This window comes from Stenella coeruleoalba (assembly GCF_951394435.1).
Source record: "Stenella coeruleoalba genome assembly, chromosome: 16".
Classification (NCBI taxonomy): domain Eukaryota; kingdom Metazoa; phylum Chordata; class Mammalia; order Artiodactyla; family Delphinidae; genus Stenella; species Stenella coeruleoalba.
The window spans coordinates 70,051,462-70,070,715 of record NC_137162.1 but is presented as its reverse complement, the minus strand read 5'-3'; the positions used below and the strand labels follow the sequence as shown (position 1 = coordinate 70,070,715).

General features: G+C 44.3%; 1 protein-coding gene across 15 annotated transcripts in view; it reads left to right on the top strand.

The window, feature by feature from the left end:
* ARID5B (AT-rich interaction domain 5B) overlaps nt 1–19,254 on the top strand; it is a 289,023-nt gene that overhangs the window by 110,021 nt on the left and 159,748 nt on the right. The window contains exon 1 of one of the 15 annotated variants that reach the window (XM_079899436.1): nt 5,525–5,595. The exons of the other annotated variants lie outside the window; for them this stretch is intronic. The gene's annotated coding sequence lies outside the window, so the exon portion shown is untranslated. Of the gene's footprint in view, nt 1–5,524; nt 5,596–19,254 lie in introns of those variants that run through there. 15 annotated transcript variants of the gene reach the window in all.

Below are 19,254 nucleotides of genomic sequence, written 5' to 3'. Positions count from 1 at the left end.
TCAAAAAACTCTTAGTCTACCCCCATAGACAGACACTGGTCCCAGAAAAGCTGTCAGACTCTTATCTGCATCCCTTAGTTAAAGTGGAGATTAACTAAGGTCACTATTTATTTGTAGCCTTTCGCAATCTTTCTGGAAACTATGAAGTACTGTCTTCACCTTTGAGGTCTTATTCACTCCATGCATATTTATAGAGCACCCATTTTGTGCCAGAGCCTATTCTAGGCCCCGACATCCAGCATTGAACAAGACAGACAAGTACCCCTGCCCTCAGGGGACTTACAGTCCAGTGTTTGGTTTTAATCTCCCAGGTAGTTTTTACATGGTGCTTCCTGGAATGGTTATCTGTGTGCTTTTCCTGTGCTTGTCACGCCCTCTTCTCCCTCCCCATTGCAGTGCTGTTCTCAGAAGCAGAGGGTTGTGTCTTACTTACCTCTGGGTCTCCCCACAGCAGTCAGTGCATTCATCAAGTATCTACTGAATGACTAAATGTCATGATTAAAATGAATGCTTCCCCACAACCTGCTTTCTTTAAGCTTGGCCCAATTTCTTTCTTTCTGGCAGAGGGTCATTCACCTGTGGGCCAGCTCCAGCAGCCCACCTCACACTTCTTTCTCTTCTAAAATCCATATCATTTTGCACCATAGGCTGTGAAAATGCGCAAAGGTTTTTTTTTTTTGGTAGAACTCGCCAAAGAAATTAGTGACTATTTGGAACTGAATGATCAGGCGAGAGCCAGCATCTCCATCTTTTTTTTGTTTTGTTTTGGTTTGGTTTTTTGCGGTACGCGGGCCTCTCACTGTTGTGGCCTCTCCCGTTGCGGAGCACAGGCTCTGGATGCGCAGGCTCAGCGGCCATGGCTCACGGGCCCAGCCGCTCCGCGGCATGTGGGATCTTCCCGGACCGGGGCACGAACCCCTGTCCCCTGAATCGGCAGGCGGACTCCCAACCACTGCGCCACCAGGGAAGCCCCAGCATCTCCATCTTTTTGAGCATGTTTCCAGTCTTCAGCCATCAGCCTATAGAAAGTCAGGGTTTTGGGGGAATTCCCTGGCAGTCCAGCGGTTTGGACTCTGAGCTTTCACTGCCAAGGGCCTGGGTTCAATCCCTGGTTGGGGAACTAGGATCCCACAAGCGGCACACGGTGGCAAAAAAAAAAAAAATGTATTAAAAGTAAATAAAGGTTGTTTAAAAAAAAAAAGTCAGGGCTCTGGGGTGGCAGTCTGCGGAAAGATGGGACTTCAGGGAAGGGGAGTCACTTCTCACCTGAGTGTTGGTTGGCAGTTCCGGTGAACTAGCATGTTTTCCAGACTGATGGTCTTGACGAGGCCACGTGTTTGATAGCAAGTCAAAACCGTAATCAATTAAAACCTGTCTTGACATTTAGAGTGTCAGGCACATACTAAGGAATGTTATTTTTATGGAGTGCACGAGTCCATACATGTAAATACTTTGCTGTTAGTTATTAATAAAGCATGCCATTGTTCATAGTGGCATCTAGTGATACATGACTCAGGCTCATTTATCAAAGTCTAGTTTTAACCAATATCCAGAATATAATTGCTGGAATCAGATGGATTTGCTTGTCATTTTTTATAGCCAGGGTGGTTGGATATCTGCCATCTTCTACTCGGAATAATATTGTAGCTAGTGATTACCCGTTGGCTTGGCTTTTAAATAAATTTGAAATAAATTTATTGATTGTTGGCTTAAGGATTCATTCGCCTCTCAGAAATGTGGTCATGGATTCCTGCATTTCTTGAAAAATCTGCTCCTGCGCCCTCGCACGAGGATGGCTTTTTCTAGCCGCACCATGGTCCTTGCTGGCCTCCTGGAGATTAGAACCTAGGCCTTGGCCTTTGAAGAGCATGGCTCGCATCCTGTACTGTAAGCACCCGTACTGACGACACGTTTCCAACGTGCAGATGATGCTGATGATTGAAAGGGTGCTTTAGACTCATGCTAATGGCATCAAGTCTCCAGTACACACTTGCCTACATTAATTCTGCTTTTAAAATCAGACGCATTGTTAACAGCGTTCAAGATGGATATGTGACATTTGTCACACAGACTAGGACGTGTGGTTTAACTGCGTGAATTTTCTGTAGGATCTTTGTGGCTGTATGAATCGACGCACAGTGGTGGGTGTCCTTACACACATGAACATCAAGTTCCGGGTCCCATCTCCATCCTTGAACAGAGAGAAAAACTGGGGGTAGAAACCACGTGTTGCTGGTCAATCTGGTGGCCCCATAACCATCTCCCCTCTCCCCACCTTTCCTTTCTCATGACTCCAGCGCACCTGGGCTGGGATGCGCATCCCTCCTCCCCAGAGTTGAGTTCCAAGCCGGATCAGTGGCACTTAACATTAAACTCTTGTCTTTGAGAATAATAGGCTTTGCTTTGTACGCCCTCAAGCATGTTGAGCTACTGTGCAGGCTGGAAAATAAAAATGTTCTAATTGTGTCTTTTAAATAAGCATAGGATTGAATTAATTAGACCATATTTTGTCTTTAGTTGCTTAGTTACCCAATAGTATTCCTGGGCACGAGTAAGATAAATTGGCTCTTTTTGTGCTGCCTGTGTCCTTTAATCATAATTACTGTATTGCTTAGGAGAGTAAAGCATACATAGGTTTTGAATTTTTTATTAATAGTCAAAAGTATGCATATGATATATAAAGTATATGCTGTTTAACCTGTTTTATATGCTTTTATGTGGGAAGAAGTTTTACTGTGGTGGTAACGTTTGCATTAGTTGCTCAAAGATGTAGTTCTGGGAAATACATAATTGAAATGTTTTTGAATTGCTTTTTCTGGCCTTTTCAATCTTATTCAAAATAATAGTGCCTCCAGTCCTAGAGCAGTCATTCTCATTCGATTTAACATCTTTCTTTGCACTGCACGCGCAGCGCCCAGTTTTAACCCTGCAGAGCCTAGATGAGGTTTTGTGATTCATGGGCCTCACACTTTGTGCCTTATGTTTTGGGGTTCACACTGTTGGGGGGCAGCAGAGCGCCTGCATCCAGCAACCATTACTCCAGTGCCCTTCGCTCTGGCACTCTTCCGTGTTCCTCACAGAAGGCTCCAGGGTTGGAGATCATAAGAGTTTGTTGTAGCTTGGACTGGACAGTGCTATGTGCTTGCCTTCTAGGGTCATGCAAAATGGGATGTGGCTTCTGGAAGGAACTTGGGTTTCTAGCCCCCTATCCCACCCCTCCACCACGGAGGGCGGCAAGAGTTGGACAGCTTGATGTAGTTATTGAACAATGGGAGAGTCTGGCTTAAGACCCAGCATGTGTGCTGGGCAAATGTATGTGAAAATCGACCCCATTGTTCTGTTGTATTTGAAAGCAAATAAATTATTTACAGATATTTGCTAATTAAAGCACATGTTGTTTTACCAGCACAAAAGAACACGGTATTACTGGAGACAAAGAAGTAAGTGCGAATAATCTAATCTTGATAATTCTGTGTGTTCTTCTTAAAGGACGAATATGTTTAAAAATATGTACATATTTGTACATATCAAAGTGTGTGTGTGTATGTATATACAGATATGTATATATGGAGGTGTGTGTGTGTGTGTGTGTGTGTGTGTGTGTGTTATTCTCACAAAGGAAGCCTTGCATACTACAGAGATAACAGGCCAAGTTACCATCCAGTTACTTGTCACTAGGCCTGCTCAAAGCTCCCTGTGGAACATTGGAGATGGAAATCATGTTGACAGAATACTGTTTTCCCTTTAGTCCTAGCTTTGCTTGCCGTCATCTATTTTGAGCTCAGCTCCGAGTACCATTGGGAAAAAAGCAAACTAGCCAGATACTGTACCAGGGAATAAAAATGTTCTCATTCATTACCTTGTCCTCACACTTTCCTCAGTGATGGGCCCAGGTTTAGTGGTTTCTATTCTGTAACGACCCAACTTTGGCGACGTTCTGATTGGAAATTTGCCTTGTGCAATGAGGGCCTCTGACGTGCGGTGAAGCCATCCGATGCAGAATAGGTTGTTCTGATGTTCTGAGACCTTCTCCTGGCATGAACGATAGCCTGTCCATGGGTGCAGCCGGTCCCTCTGCCTCTGCCGTCAGACATGTGTGCTTGTAGGCGGGACTGGCCAGACAGCTCTTGGCGCTGTTGATCACGATGACCAGGAAGACTTGCCATGCTTATCTCAGAAAAAGCCTCCTGGCTGATGTGCCATGGACGTTTTAATAGACTCACAGGATATTCAAGAGAACAAGTCCAGCCCCCTCTATTTAATAGATGCACAGACTAACCAGAACCCAGTCCCTCAAGCACAGTGGTCTGCTGCTTTGGGGAAGGGCTGCTCTCTTGAGGTTACCGTCTGAGGCAAGGAGGCAAGTGTTTCCCATGGGCGTGTTCAGGTGGGTCGTTCCAGTGCCCTGTCTTACACCAGTAGTTGGTGCCTCTGTGGGAGATCACTTTTATAAAGTCACTAATGGAGTCTATGGTTTTTATTCTAATGATGAGATACTTACCAAAGGGTGAGTGATTACACAGAAACCAGGCTTTGATATTCAGGATCCCCTCTGGATTTCACCTTTATTACCCTCATTTCCAAATTCTTTCCTGGAGCCAGGAGGGCCCTCTGATAGGGATATTTATATTGACTCAAGAAAAGCATTCTTGGTGATAAACAGAATTGGCATTTCTGCTACCGTCTGATATTCATGGATGGTTTCTTCCATTCAGAAATTTTTATTGTGTGCCTGTTATGTGCTGGTTCTCTGCACTGGGATATAACAGTTAACACAGTGACTAATACCCAGATAAAGATTTCTGTTCTTATGTTACTCACTGTCTAAAGGAAGAAGGAAAAGGTGAGTTCATTGATTTATCCAAAATGGAGGAAACCCATCACCAGACACTGTAGTCTTAGAACCACATTCACACTTCCTTCTTCCAGGTGCACAACCCAGAGGAAACGTCCCAACTTGCTGTTTTCCAAAACCATTTGCAAAAGTTTCACCCACAGTGTTTTCAATGAAGTTACATTTTTTTTCAATTGAGTAGCTATTATGTGTCAGGCATTGCAAATAAATTAACATATAAATTAAATACTCATTTAGTTCTCAAAGAAATTCTCTAAGGTTGGTAGTATTGTGACATTTCCACACTTTATAGACTAGGCAACTGAGACCAAAAGAGGTGTTAAGTAACTTGCCCAAGGTCACATCTAAGTGAGACTGAGAGGCAAGATTGAAAACACCGGATTCTCGATTCTGCCAGGTGATCTTCATATCCCCCTATTTAGAATATATTGAGAAATATATTATATATATTTTCATTTTATACTGACCTATTCTTTATCTGAGCCTTTATGAATAGTTTCTTTTGGTCCTTCATCTATTTATTTAGCATATGGTTCTTGAAAGCTTCTATCCTGCTGTCTGGGAACTTGCATTCAAATTGGCTGTTGACTGATCCGCGAGTATTTGGTAATAATACCGCGCACCTGCTCAGTAAAGTGTTTGCACGGGCTCTTTAAATCCCACAAGCCCACGGGAGGAGCCAGGCACCTCCCTCCTGAGCGGCGTCTGTGTGCAGGCCGTGCTGGGCCCTGGAGAGACAGGTAGGAAACCAGGCAGATCCTGCCTTCGTGGGGCTTCTCACTGGGTGGGGAGCACAGGCACGATTAAGCAAACAATCCTAAATAAATGGGTGATTTTGTGGTGCGGTCAGCATGGAGAAGGGAAAATACAGCGACCTATGATGGCGTACCTGATCTTGTTAGGAAGGTCTCTGGAGGCATTTTGCAAGAAGTAGTGTTTGAACTCAGGGCTAAAGAGATTCCAGTGACGATTGGGAAAAGGTTTCTTGGTAGGATGTGGAGGGGGGAGCGTTCTCCCTTTGGCATGATTTCTGGGCTGAGCCGAATCTTGGTGAACCCAGGAAACAGGTTGGAGACGCCCACTGAAGCCCACTGGAGGCACCTACTATTTTAGATCCCATTGAGACACCTGCGTAGCATTTTCAGAACTGATTTACATTGGCTGGCTGGCTGTGGAGAAGTAGAAAACGGAGCCGCAAACTAAGGCCTATAGGCCAAATCTGACCCACTGCCTGTTTTGTCAATAAAGTTTTATTGGCACACAGCCACCTGTTTACAAGTGGTCTCTGGCAGCTTTCACACTATCGTGGCAGAGCTGAGTAGTTGCGAGTGACGCACAGAGCCTCACGTGTTTACCATCTGACCTTTTACGGTAAATGTTTGCCTGGCCCCTGGTCTGATACGACTTTAATAAAGTTAGTAGTAAAACTAGGTGCCGACAGCTTTACATGGACATTCTGTTTACTCTTAACAGCCACAGTACTATGAGGGAAGCTCTAGGGCCATGTCGTTCTGCAGGCGGGCAACCCGAGAGGCTAGGTAACCCGTCCAGGTTTCTAAGTTCACTCATCAGGTAAATGAGAGAGACTGAATGGGAGCTCGAGCTGTCTTGATTCCAGAACACAGGCGGCAGACGCCTCGTGCTGTCCTGCCGACAGGTCGAGGAATTGGGGGTTGTATCCGAAGAGGGGTGTAAAATTTGCTGAGGTTTTTCTCTGTGAAGTAAAATAGCACAACTGCTGTATCCTGTTCAAAAACCACCTCCTCTATGATGTCTTCCACTGACGAGGAGAGAAAGGAGCCTGGAGCAGAGGCACAGGTGTGGGCCGGGCAGGGAGGCCGAAGTGGATGGAGCCAGGCTGGGAGACAGAACCGGGGAGCGTGTGACTCGTCTGGACGTTGCCCCTCGGGTCCTGTCGAACGTTGCATGCGGGCAGCAGTGTCATTTGATGTTGCCATATCTTTCCATTTTTTCAAGAGACGTGCCAGAAAGCCAGATTTTTGTGTGGTTTTAGTTGGCAGTTCCATACAATTTTTAAGAAAACACTGTGGGCCAAACGCAACATGTATTCAGTCTAGATGTGGCCCACGGGCTGCCACCTTGCACTCTCTGGAGGAAAGCTTTGGAATATTACAGTTTTGAAAACTTTCTCACATTTGGCCCGTTTTCTGTCATGAAGCAAAAGGAACCTGTTAGTCCTAAAGGGGCAGCAAAGGGAGGAGGCCAGGCAGCCCGGTGGGCAAAGCCCTCACTATTTTCTCCAGCCGAAGCTCCAGAGTCTGGAGGGATGGAAGGAATGGACGGACGTGCAAGCTGGGGAAGTCAGGAAGGGCACAGGGATTAAGATGTGGGAAGAAGGGCTTCCCTGGTGGCGCAGTGGTTGGGAGTCCGCCTGCCGATGCAGGGGACACGGGTTCGTGCCCCGGTCTGGGAAGATCCCACGTGCCGCGGAGCGGCTGGGCCCGTGAGCCATGGCCGCTGAGCCTGCGCGTCCGGAGCCTGTGCTCCGCAACGGGAGAGGCCACAACAGTGAGAGGCCCGCGTACCGCAAAAAAAAAAAAAAAAAAAAAAAGTGGGAAGAAAGAAGTGTGTGAGTGGGGAGGTGGCCTGGAGCCACGCTGAAGGCGCCCTGCCGAAGGGGGTTGTGAGCAGACTCTTGAAAATACTTCGGCCTCTCATGGGTGGAGATTTTTGGGAGTGAGAATGACAGAAGGGGAAATCCTTGGCAGATGAAGCCATAGGCAGGAAGGCAGGACTTTGCAATGTTGGATGTGGTCTGTGTTCGGCAAAGGAGCGGGGCTGTGGTGGACAGTGGGGTAGACTGAAGCCAGACCTCGGGTTCTCTAGCTGGTCAGGTTGGACTTGAACCTAGAGGCAGTGCTGATTAATAATTTCACGTGTGTGTTTTTTCCTTCTGTTTAGAATGTAAACTCTTAGTCTCAAAGCTTGGTAGAACCACATGTGCGTATGTACTCTGACTGGTAGTAGCTGCACGTCATCTTGGTCTGTTACTTAATTTTTCTGGGGTCTCTGTTTGCTTATCTGTGAAGTAGGCTAATCTTGCTGGGCTGTGATTATCAAATGAGACTTGTATGGGCATAAAGTCTCAAACCCTGACCTGGCTAATAGAAGACCCAGGCCTTTAGCAGATGCTAGTCATCGACCCTGTCCTTTCTGGTCCGGGACCAAATCCGAACTTTATTGTCTCCATGAAGTCTGTCATGGTGCTAAAACTGTTAATAGCCCCTTACTAAGTAATTTATTGGTTGAATCATTGGGTTACTATTGTTTGAAAAAACAATAACTAAGAAAATTATCAATTTAAATTGAATTAAACTTCCTGGTTCTCCGTCTGTCCTGAGAGATTTTTCTTGTGTTTAGGTTCAGAGTTTTTGATTCATGTTTGAAGTTTCCAGTCACTGTGAAGGAGTCACCCTGCAGCCCATTCTGCTCTGTTCTATTTGGGTCTTAAAGGACCCTCAGGGGGCATTTCTTCCATCAGCCACAACAAAATAAAAAGAGATGGGAGTCAAGAGACCAAACTTGCATTCCAGATGTCCCATCTCAGTGTGCCGAAGAAAGTGCAGATCTGGTGCTTCCCAGGTCCCTCCCCTTTCATGATGCAACCTCTGGGAAACCTGGTGTTGATGTGCTGAATGTGCACAGCATTGAATTTATTGTAAATACCTTCCCTTTCCCGCCATTTAAAAATAGCCTCTCCTAGTTCTTATTTTTCAAAACACCCCTAATCTGGAACTGGGTTTCACCCCCTTGTCCTCTCCTCCTTTTCCTCTTTCAGTGGTGGTAAGGAGTGTAATTCCAGACCAACTCCTTTGAGATGTGTGATGCCAGGTTCTTTCAAAAAGCAGAAGGCATCAGCAGGAAGAAGTTTGTAAAGGGCTAGAGTCCCAGCCACAATGGCTGGGGAATCTTAGAAGAAGGATCTTCAAAAAAGAGACTGCCTGCTGGGCCATTAAATCCTTTTGCTTTGGGTTAATCCCACAGTGTTTATCAGATGACTAGGATTCAGATGAAAACACTGCTGTAGTACCCAGGCTCCTCGCCAGATTATTCCAAAATCTAGTGTACATGGGTTATAGATACAGAAAATAATTCAATTCTGTCTGTCTTAAGTGAGATAATCGGTTCCATTCTGTTTCTTGTGCGCATTCTCCGTAATAGTCTAATTGTGTTCTGTGCTCCTGGGGGCTGAATGTGTATTCAGCAACAATGCATTGGGTTGTGAAATACGCATCCCCAACTATCTGCGCAGGCAAGAAGGAGGTTCTAGTAAAAAGGCGGAAGATGTTTTTTCTAATGCAAATGATATGAATCACACACATGGTAGTGTCTTTTAAAATTATCAGTAGGCTCTGTTTTTTTTCTTTACAGTTATAGGTCCTGTTTCTCCACATTTTGGATGTTACTAGATCAGTAATTCAATAGACAGCCAAGCAGGTGTTCAAATCACTTCTGACCCCCAGAATTCCTTCAATGACCCCTCGAAGTAGTGGACTGAAAACATTCTCAGCATGACAGAATATTGAGGTACCTCAGTTGCCTTAATTCTTTTTTTTTTTTTTTTTGGCCTTAATTTTTAAAGGCTATTTTCTGCCTTTTTTCTCTCTTTTTAAGGAAAGAGAGGCCTTGCTTTGATCTTGGCCATGAGGGCTAGAGGATTGTGTATGTACAGGACCTGTAGATTGTACATGTAGGCAGCACCGTTGTCTAACTGATCAGCTGTGCCAAGACCCTTGAGAAGGTGAGAGGAGGACAAGAGACGTGAGGCTTGGAATTCTTCTGCAGCAGCGGAGGACATAATATAATCTTGCTCTTAACATTTCTATTTTTAAATAGAGGCCTTTTGACGGCAAACTTTTATTCAGTTCACTTCAACCAATATTTATTAGTACACACAAGGTACCGTGGAGGTGATAAAGAGATGAGTAAGATTGGCCTTTCTCCCTCTAGTTGCTTAGAGGAGAGAGAACAGAAAGTCAGCCTTACTGGACAAGCTTATATTTTATTCTGCCCCTTCCGTCCTGAAAGGGATGCTTATACTGTTCTGTAGTATTCTTGGAGATTTCTATGGATAACCCCCAAAAAGAAAAGATCTCTTTTACACGCAGTTATTTCAGGATTTAGGCAGTTGCATAAAGCATTCTTCCATTGGCTTGTCAACCTCTCAGCAGAAATTAATCTAATTTCCAGGCACAGTTAAAAACTGGTATTTAGCACCTTGTTTCACAGGCTTTATTTCATTGTCACACAAAAATATGTCAACGTATTCCACGTTCAAAGATGAGTGTACTAGCTCTCTATTGTTGTGTAACGAATTACCCCAAACTTCCCATCTTAAAGCATTTCTCATTCACAGTTTCTGTAGGTCAGGAGTCTGGGTAAGACTTAGCTAGGTGTGTCTGGCTCGGGGTCTCTCAAAGCTGCAGTCAGGGTGCCCGGCGGGCCCTGAGTCATCTCAAAGCTCTCTAGGGCTAGAATCTACTTCTGAGCTCACTTCTCTGCTCCTGGGCTGTTGGGCTGACAGCCTCCTTCCTTGTTAGCCGTTGACCTTGACCTCCCTGGTTCCTTGCCGAGCTGCATGGGCTTCTCCACAGGCCAGCTCCAGTGTGGCAGTTGACTTCCCTCATCGTGTGTGAGCCAGCCGGGAGCCACAGTCCTTTGGTAAACTAATCTCAGAGTTGAAATCCCATCACTTTTGCCTAGGTCTGTTTGTTAGATCTGGGGCATTATGTCCAGCCCATATTCAAGGGAAGGGGATCACACAAGGGCATGAATACAAGGAGGTGGGGATCATTGGGTGTCCTTTTAGAGGCTGCCCGCTACAATCAGCGGTGGAACCAATCACCTTAGTATAAGCTAGTCTGATGTGGATTGGAAGATAGTCTTCTTACCCTGTCTCGCTCTTTTTTTCTCCTTGTGTTGTTATTATGTATTCTCCTTGAGTGGTTCTTCCAAATACCTCCCCACTCTGCTGGGCATTTAATTATAGATGATGTACATAATAGATAGCAGACTGCTTTAATCCTTCAAATATTTGTTAGTCTTAGAGCATGTCAACAACTTATATTGGGTCTTTCTAAAACCTAATGTCATACATATATAAAAATTTATTTAGTTATTTTATTTTATTTTATTTTTGGCTGCGTCAGGTCTCAGTTGCCCTACGGCATGTGGGAATCTTAGTTCCCCGACCAGGGATCGAACCCATACCCCTGCAGTGGAAGGTGGATTCTTTTGCCAGTGGACCACCAGGGAAGTCCCAAACCTAATGTCTTGATCAGTGAATTTGGGGGGTTTTGGTGGAAAGGACATTGCGTCTGGTGTGATGATGAGTCTGCAGAGAGAAGGGGAATGAGGACGCTGTCGCTGGTATAATTAAACAGGCTCCTAAATGCATAAAAACATAGGTATGTTTCATGCACAGTGGTTGAGGAGGGGCATTAAATCAGGTTGGCATATGTCCATGTAACTAAGTCCTAAACATCCAAATGAAAGGGATTGTTGTCCCAGTTTGTGTTTCTAACAGGTGAACCTATAGGAAACAAGGATCTCTCAGCCACTCTTCAACTCTGTGCGTATGTCAGGGAGCAGCTGGCCTTCCATCTTTTAAATTCTGTGGAAATTATCTGTTTCACAGGAAAACTCCACTGTTCCTCTTTCAGGGAAGATGCAACTTGGTTTTAGATAAAGTGCTTAAAACACACCTATGTAGGCATTAAAGGTTTGAGAAAAGGGTGGCATTAAGCAGATTCTGGTCAATTATTTTTTAATATCTTTTCCCAGTCTGTTGATTTTCTTTTCACTTTTTATTTATTTATTTATTTGGCCATGCCACGCGGCATGCGGGATCTTAGTTCCCTGACCAGGGATCGAACCCGTGCCCCCTGTAGTGGAAGTGCGGAATCCTAACCACTGGGCTGCCGGGGAATTCCCAGATTCTGGTCAGTTTTTAATAATGGAAATTGATTTATGGGGGTAGCTTCCATGCGAAACCTGCCAGAAACTTAGAGAAAAGGAGTCCGGATTCAAATTTAGAAGATGTATCAGCTATAGGATATATGTATGCTGTGTGCTTTTTCTTTCACCTTGAATTTGACAACATACGGCGTCCCTCCCAGTGCCTTTGTATCCTGTTCCCTCTCCGTGCAGATTTTATTATCTGGCCCCCCCACTCCCCTCTCTGCCAACACACACACACGACGTACCCTAACCCCACACACAACTGTAGGCTCCAGGAAGGTACGGATTTTTATCTGTTTTAATTTCTGACTATGATCCCAGTGCCTGACATATAGTTAGTGCTCAATAAATATTTGTTGAATGAATGAGCTCACTTATGACAGTTTCTCATTGTATAAATCACACTTAGCTGAGGACTGTGCTTTACTGTGTGTCCTGTGTCCCCCACCCCCGCTAGACTGCGGTTCTTCCCCAGCCCCCTGCTGTTCCTAGTGCCTTGCGCAGCTCAGAGTAGATGTTCCGGACATTGAAAGTGAAAGAATGAATGGATTCTCTGGCAAAGGAGACTAGAGAGAGAGTAACCTTCACTTCTAGGCAAGGAACAGGAGCCCTGGGCACTGCCCATTTCTGAAGGGCAGCACCCGTGTCTTCTTCATCCTTCTCTCTCCGTGGCTGGTTCCCAGTCCAATGCCTGGCACAGAGCAGAGTCAGTGCAGGTTAATTGGATCAGATTGAGTTGAGTTGGGGGAAAAGCGCAAACAAAATCCCTCCTGACAGTAGCACCGGATGAAGCTCAGCTTGTGATAGCTCCTTCTGGATTCCCTTTTGCAACTGTTTTGTCGGAATGCCCAGTAGCATTCATTCACTCATTCGTTCATTCACGCATTCAGCTCCTCCTGGTGTCTACGGACTATCAGAAGACGTGGAAGGCAAGTTACAGCCCCGCCTTCAGAAAGCTTACCTTGAGGGAAACTCGGGCTTTATTCTCTGGTTTATACCGCCTCTCTGAGGTGGCAGGGAGTTGGACTCAGGCAGCCATAGTTGCTCGTGTCTGTCCTCTGTGTTGGCCTCCACACCACAGTCTTTGACCAGGAGTAGAAAGGTCACCAACTGTGGTTGCAAATTGGCTCTTATGTTAATCCTGGCTTAGTCAGAAACACTCAATATTTTTCCAAACTGAGTTTAGAGCTTTTGACTGAAGCCTGAATCAGTTACTGTGTCAGAGCATATCACTGGTATGGGAAAGCTAGAACTGTAAAATACAAAGCCCCTTTTAAGTAATCCAATATAGGATAATTACATTATTAAATAAAGCCGTGGGTCTCAAATTATTCCACTGCCCTCGTACATGTGAGGGTAATAATGTGAACTGTGCTAAGTGAACAAAGTGAAAAAAAATGTGTAACAAGAGGGAGCATGTCTAAATCATATGTTTATGTTTAAATAAAGGCTACAGAAAACAGGAAGATTTACTTGGTTTCTACACAGGCGTAAGGCTTTCGCTGACTCTCTGAAGACTGCTCTTCTCGTTAATGACAGCAGTATACCAAGGTGCTGTGCACGATCACCAATAACCTTGACTCTTCAGTCGGCTCCCACCATGATTTTCATAGACCAACAGGGGCGAAGAATTTCCTTCTTCCTTTTAGGGTCTTGACTGAATACGGGCCCTGCTGAACTTCGTACCTGGGCAGTGTGCCGTATGCCTGTAAAACCAGGTGGAAAAAAGGTCAGCAGATGTAAAAGTAATGGTTTGAAGCCACTCACCATATTAGAACATCTCGGTTGGGTGGTGGTTGAGTTTGGGTTTTATGGTTACTGTTTTTGCTTTTAGAGAATGTTCTCATAGGTAACTCAGCTGTGCGTTAACCCTGGAATTGGCCTCATTTATCTTCTTTTGTTTCTGTTTTAATGGCCAGAGCTAAGTATGTGGGGGCCAAGCTAGTTTTTATTATGGCGACCTGAAAGTAGTTAAAAAATAGACTGTGATGTTAACACCCTATTAATTTGGCTAAAGGAAGGGTAGGCTGGCTCAACCATTGACTTAAGGCATCTTCTCTACATATCACATGCTTGCCTGTTTAGAGAGGATGCTGGGATGCATTTTCTTGATTTCTGGGTAAATTTATTTTTAATCTTAGGGAGGAAAGAAGATGCATGCGTAGTAAATCCAAAAGGAAAGAAATGGAACTGGGAATTAATGAGAGGATGTTACTGGGGCTTTCTTTAGAGAGGGCCTTCTGGTCATGGGAGCAGGCTGCATCTTAACAGGTTTTAGATTAGCGAGGATTAAAAATGTTTTTAGGAATATTAAAATACTTAGGGTTTTTGAATTACTTATTTGATACTCAAATGCCTTTGGCTGTGCCAGGAAGGATGGTCACATTACGTTTGACAAATCGCTGCTCAGAGCAGTCTTCTGTTTGCTTACTCCCTGTAATTGCACCAGGATGGATTTCCAAAATTCACCGAGCCACAGGCATCACCCCAGTGTCTGGTGAGGGGGAGGGAAGAGGTTGGAAGAGAAGGGGCTGGCTTGGGAAATTGGAACCCAATACACTAATCAGCCTCCGTGGCAAATCCATTTCATCGTGTTAAGGGAGTCCCATTAACCCTTAGCAAACTTGAGAGGATTCCTGCGTCACTCAGACAACAGGAAAGTCTTCACATTTTTAACTAGTGCGTGTAGTCTTACTTTGGGGGCAAAACCAAAATACACATGAAAAACTTACAAATCTTTTTGTCCCAAAATGACCTTGAGTCCCAGCCACCCCAGGAAATTGCTGGGAGATGGGGAAGGTTCACTTATCCCAGGATAGGAGTAGGTTGGAGTGTTACTACTATAAAGGCTTAGAGACCAATTTCCCAGAGAAATGATAGGCTTAGCAAGCTGGTTTCTGGTTCTACTTCAGTTTTGTCATCTCTGAAATGGGCCTGAGGAGACCTACCTCAGCGAGTCCTCATGGGGATTAGATAAGATGATGTCTGTTAAATTCATAGATGAACGTCTGGGTAGAGTAAAGCACCTCAGAGTTTGCCACCGCTGTATCCTTGAAGGTTAAGGAGAAGCCCAGACATTCTTAATTGCTCTCCGGCCCACCCTTGGCCTTGGAGGTACCCAGCAGGAGCTCCAGGGATATTATTGTCCCCAGACAAAGAATTAAGAGGAGTAGAGAACATGCACAGTTCCTTGCAGGTGACATCTGAAGATCGCTCACCCTCCTTCCCTCATTTTCACTTAAAGTGATGTTATGTAATAACAGTGATAGCCGTCATTTCTTAGATGCCTGTGTTGACAGTTGTACTAGAACTACTCCAACAGCCTAGTTACCCTGGGAGGTGGGTTCTTTTACCTGATTCCCCCCGCCCTTTTTTTTAAATGAGACCTTGGTGAGATAATGTCACGTCCCAAGATTAACATTGACATTAAACACATTAGAGCCACCTTTGAAGCCGGGTCCATGAGACTCAGAAGCCAGTGCTTCCTCAGCTCTCAGTTTCCCCCAGCGTGGGACATCCAGACAGGGGGGACCATTAAAATAAATACTTGTATGCTTTGGGCCCAGCAGAGTTCATGGCTCCTTGGGAGGCACAAGAGAAGTAAAAGTTAAACGTCCTCGCTGTTCAAAAGTCTCTGCAATTCTGGTGTTTATTGTAGGAGAGAGAATTATGCAATTCAGAATCAAACACTGACACCTAACAAAGATTTAACATTATGTCTCAGGTAATAAGCACAGTAATTCCCAGTTCGGGGACCAAGTTAGTGTTGATACCATTTTATTTTGCCGAGTAAGGACGTTAAAAAGCAGCTATCAGCATCCATTACCATCCTCATTTTAGAGGAAAAAAAGATTATTGTAACAGCAGTTGAAAGGAGGAGAGGCGAAGTCCTAAACAGCAGGTGTGCAGGGAGCCTCTCCAGATCGGCGCTGCACCCTTCTCTCTGTCCTGGAGGCCCCCTGTGTGGCTCCAGGAACAGAGCTCCTGGGACCGGAGGCTTCGAGTGCCGTTCCCCCACAGAAGAGGGAGGGAGGAAGGAGAATGAAGGCAGGTGTTTATTCCCTGTCCTTACCTGGGAGGTTCCCCCAGGCTGTTGGTGTCCCTCTAAGGAAGAGTCACAGCCACTGGTAGAAGGATCTGCTGGTAACCATCCCCCGCGTTTTTGACGATTTCACCCAGGAGTGGTGATGGCTGAGATGCTGTTAGCCCAGGTTCCTGCACTACCGCTCTCTTAGGGTTCTTTTATATCCCACCAACATCTTTGTCATTAGTCCCTTTGTAAAACCCTCCTTGGATTATCATTACTCAACTGTTCCATGTCTTTCCTGTTGGGATCCTGGCTGATACGAGGGTAGTCCTTAAAATCTAGCATATTTAGCTTCTTGAAATACTCACTGTGTTGTCTTCATTTTTCTCATTTCACCACTGACCAGTGAAAGCTTCATCTTGTTGACCCACATTACCATTCTCTTTTGCCGGACCTTCTTGGACCTCTGATTGGCAACCACGTGCCTGCAGAGTGAAACCTTTTACTCACTTTGTAGATGTCCTGTTAGCAGAACATACTAATGTGTAACAGGGAGAGTCATGGGGCAGATGGTACCTTGAATATCAGGTATCTGAGGGAGGCTTGCAAGCAATGGAAGTGGCCAATGCAGCCAGGCCCAACAGGGCACTTTCTTCCCCTGGCCTGAGTCCATTGGTGCAAAACCCCAGGATGTTTGGGGACAATTAAAGTGAATATGCCGTGTTTTCCTGTTTTCATTCTACGCCCGCCCCCCGCTCGCCAACCCCTCTGATAATACACGTATGTGTTTATTGTCCTTTGGGCTCCATTAACATAGCTGAACATGGCTGTCCTCAGCAATGGTCTGTTGGGTACCACGTGGTGCTATAGGGAAGGTTCCGTTCATGTCTTCTCTCCTGAGGAATGATATATTAATAAAATATATATACATAGGTTTAGCTCTGTTTAACAGAGACCCAGAATTAAAGCTGCTTAAATAAGTTGGGAGTTCAAAATCTCTCATGTCACAGCCTATGGGTAAGTGTTTCAGGGTTAGTATGATGGCTGGGTTCTACGAAGTCGTCTAGAGACCTGACTCCCTCTAGCGTTTTCTCCTGAGAGATGTGCCTTTATTTGTATGATCCAAAGGCATATCCATCCCCTCTGAGAGCCTGACCTGGAAGTTGCGCACATCACGGATACATCCCGTTGGTCAAAACTTGGTCACATGGCCGCATCTGGCTGTAAGGGAAGCAGGGAAGTGGTGTCTGTTTCTGTGCCAAGCAAATTAGCAGTCTGTTACTAAAGATGAAAGGAAGAATAGATGTGGGCAAAAAGTTAACCACAGTTGGGGAGTATTAAATTCTTCTTGTGTCAACTAAGCTCTTTTCTTACACATAAGCCAAGTTGGTAGTACAGTTCCGCTGAATTTGAGTTGACTCTTGAGACGTCTAAATTGAGGACTGGACCAAGGACTGGAGTCTGGATGAAGGTTTGAACCAACTAGTTGGAACCAAACTACAGAACATAGTCATGGCCTTAGAGAGTAACATTGGAATCTCCATGGAGAATGACTTCAAGGAGTGATATGCAGAGAAGGAAGACTGGACCCAGACAGCATATAAAGATAAATGTTTCCTACATTTTTCCTGTAGAGAAATAGAATGAGGAAGGAGAGAAGTTGAACAAAGCAAAGGAACGTAGAGGTGTTCGGCGTTGGGTAGGTATGTTTCATGGGCCACTGAGTATCTGTACGCTTGTGAGCAAAGCCACTGGCTCTTTGTTCCAACTGTCTTTTCAAGGATGTTTGTCTAGTGAACGGCCCTGGAAGATGGAGCTAGTGCCTTCCTCCAGAACAAAGGGCAGACATACTTACTGATCAGTATTAAAAGATTTGGGTTGCCTATGCTTGAGGTTCTTCTCCTGAAATGCACCCCACTCTGTAGACATATATCCTCTAGCCCTCTTGGTATCTCTTTTTGGGAATTGGGTATCAAAGATCCAACACAAATGCTGATACTTTGACTACAGCTGTTTCTGTGAGCTATAAACCATCGTTTGTCTCTGACCAGGAGTCTGTGTCCTCTGCAAGCATCCATGAAACTGTGACAAGCTAACTTATAAGTTTGAAAGTAGAGTAAAATCTCAGATTCTTCACAGTTCTTAACAAGAGGGAGGGTTTCAAGTCAAAGATAGAGTTGTTCATTATTAAATTGTTACTAAGACATTAAGCAAAGTTAAGAATAAGAACGGCCTTGGTTAGTGATATAGGGTTTTCAAAGTTTTGGGACTCAAGACCCTTTATACTCAAATTATCTAGGACTGCAAAGGAGCTTTGATTTATGTGGGTTATATCTACTGGTATTAGAAATTAAAACTTAAAATGATTTTAAATGCTTACTAATTTATTTAAAAATAAAGTGACATTTACATGCCAAAAAAATGAATGTCAAGCTGACCCTCACACTTTGTATAAAACTAAGTCAAAATGGATTATACTTCTCAATGTAAAACTATAAAGCTTTGGGAAGAAAACAAAGTAGAAATTCTTCATGACCAGAAATTAGGCAAAGACTTCATAGATATAACAGTAAGACCACAATTCATAGAAGAAAAACACTGACCAATTGGACTTGATCAAAGTATGAAACTTCCATTTTGTGAAACACGCTGTTGAAAGAATAAAAAGACAAGCTATAGAACAGGAGAAAATATTTTCAAACCCCATATCTGGTAAAAGACCTGTATCAAGAGGGTACAAGAACTCTCAAAACTCAACGGTAAGAAAACAGACAACCCAATGTTTAAAAATGGGCAAAAGACTTAAACACACACGTCATCAGAAAGGATATACGGATGGCAAATTAGCACCTGAAAAGATGTTCAACATCTTCAGCCATTAGGGAAATGAAAATTAAAAACATGATCAGAAACCACTACGTACATATTAAAGTGGCAATAATAAATTAACAGTGACAGTATCAAGTGCTGGTAAGGATGGGGGACAACTGGAACTCTCCTAAAAACTCTCATTTTGCTGGTTGGAATGCAAAATGTTACAGCCACTCTGGAAAACAGTTGTCCAGCTTCTGCAAAATTAAATATGTACTTAATATATGACTCAACAATCCCTCTCCTAGGTATTTACTCTAGAGAACTGAAAATGTATGTTCACACGAAAACTTGTACATGAATATTTATAGCAGCTCTATTTGTAATCGCCAAAATTGGAAACAACCCAGTGTCTGTCAGTGGGACAGATCCATAACATGAGGTACTACTCAGCAGAAAAAAAGGAACAAGCTGTTGATATAGGCAGCAGCATGGGTGGCTCTCAAAGGCATTATGCTAAGTGAAAGAAGCAGCCTTAAAAGATTTCATACTGTGAGATTTAATTTATATGACATTTTGT